Below are 2,214 nucleotides of genomic sequence, written 5' to 3' on the forward strand. Positions count from 1 at the left end.
GGGCTGGGGAAGGCCGTGCCCTCAGGGCGCCTCCGTGTGCCAGGCCCTGCGCAGCCTTGGCCAGGCTGCTTAATGCCTCGTTCTCCCATTCCTCCGAAATTCCTCTTCTCTTGGGGCTGCCGTGAGTGGAGATTGAGACCCAAAGGGCTGAGGTATTGGAGAAAGGCCTTGGATGGGCTGGGGGTGAGAGAGGAAATAAACCGCTCCACTGAGAGCTGAATTTAGAACGTGCGTGCGAGCAGAGCCTGGCCTCAGTGAGCCCCACAGCTAAACATAAAAGATCCAGCAGGTCTCCTTTCACAAGCACTAACCACTTCCAGACAGGAGCCAAGGCCCTTCAGGAGGGAGCCGAGACCGCCCAGCAGCGGCAGCTTTGTGATTGCCAGGCGTAGGGCAGCTCGCTCGAAAAGCCGCACGTGCGCTCGCTTGTGCTCACCACTTATCTTTGGGGCTATGCTAATTGCACGTTGTTTTGGGGGTTTGCTTCCAAGAAACGCTTGCACGCAGTGCAGTGTGCGTGGTGCTGGATGTTACAGATTAGGTGCAACACACCCAGTGCAAGCCTTTGCATCACTGCAGCACCGTTCTGCAGGGCTGCGTGTTCACCTGGAACCAGCCCCAGCCCCAGATTCCCTCTACTGCAGCCAGAACCAACTTCTGAGCCTGTTTCAAATGCTTCCCTCCTGCTGCGTTAATTACTGTCTCCAGCTGACCCCACAGCACTCCTGAGCATTGCTCTGCCATGACACTGTACCAGAGCTCTTCTACCCCCTCTGAAACACCCAAGGCCTCCTCCTGCCTCCCCTTGCACTGCATCACCCTCCTGCTTTGGGTCTGCTTGGACCACTTAGCCGTGAAGCGTGTTCCCGCAAGGAGGGCTGGAGGATGGCAGGAGATATGGTAAAGATCCTCTCCTCTGTTCTGGCTAATTTTGATTATCCGGTGGTTGGCACCAACTGTCTTCAATCGCTACCTTGGCAGTACACTGGGGGTGAGACATCACCCCATTCCCCACTTCAGGTTCTGAGCCATGGGGAAGGACAGACAGATGCTGCACAGCAACCTGCGTATTCTGCCGTGCTGCCCCAGCTACCGCCTCCACAGTGGCTTGATTGATCTTCGCTGCATTGAAAAAACCAGGGGCTGGGATTTGCTTTGGAAGCAGCACGCGGTGCACACCTGGTCCCTGTGTAAGGCATTAACTGCCTTCCCTCAGGCTGTACCCTGCCACTGACTTGAAGGAACTTTACGCTACTACAGCTGTGGACACGACCACATCTGGCTTCAGACACAGTGTCTGACAAGGTTACTGTCCCCGGCTTTTTGGGGCCTGCAACGCCCTGGCAGGAGGGCCCATCTTCCTCAGCCCACCGCTGCGGTGAGCCTCTCTTTGCTCTGATGCACCCGGCTGGCAGAGCAGAGCAGGGAGCGCTTACAACAGGGCTGCGGACAGCGAAGAACAGCCAAGAACATCCAACATCAGCTGGTGCATCTGCAGCACGGAGAAATGCACCACAGCCTGCTGCAGCAGCACGTCAGGATGGCCAGCGCTGGAGCGTGGTGGGCAGCTGAAGAAAGAAGAGCAGAAAACCAAGTTGTTGCCGCTCAATGTTGATATTTCAGCACCTTCTTCCCCTCCAGAATTCAGTAAGGGGGGGAGGTCTCAGCCACTCCCCCTTGTGATAAATAACCTGCACCAATCTCCAGCACATTCTTGCCTTTAAATCCTTGTGTTTCTAGGATGCTGTACCCAAGACATCAGATGCCCATCCAGTCTTCAGGTGCACCACAAAGTCCCCCGAGCTGCAGGGGCTGCACACCAAGCCCAGCCCCTCCTCACATTCAGCTTTGTGCTTCCCTTCTCCCTCTGGTAAAACACCTGCTGGGATCATCAGACCTAAATCTATGCCTTGCTCTGTGCTCTCCACATACTTCAGGTCGCACTTAAAATACGTCGGTATTTGCTTCCCATCACATTCTTTTTCCACTCTTCCCCATGAGCCGGAACCCAAGCGAGCTGCAGCCCGAGAGCTGCACCACCTCTGTGCTCCCACCAGGACCCGGCTCACCCAAATCCAGGAGCAGTGCTGATGTTTTTAGAACAGATACTAATTAAAGGTATTAGCGAGACTGAGTGCCCTTATCCTGATCCTGGGTGTCGGCTTTGCTGATCCTAACGGGCACCAGCCAAGCGGAACCATCCTTCAATCCAAG

This window comes from Columba livia, chromosome 15, assembly GCF_036013475.1.
Source record: "Columba livia isolate bColLiv1 breed racing homer chromosome 15, bColLiv1.pat.W.v2, whole genome shotgun sequence".
Classification (NCBI taxonomy): domain Eukaryota; kingdom Metazoa; phylum Chordata; class Aves; order Columbiformes; family Columbidae; genus Columba; species Columba livia.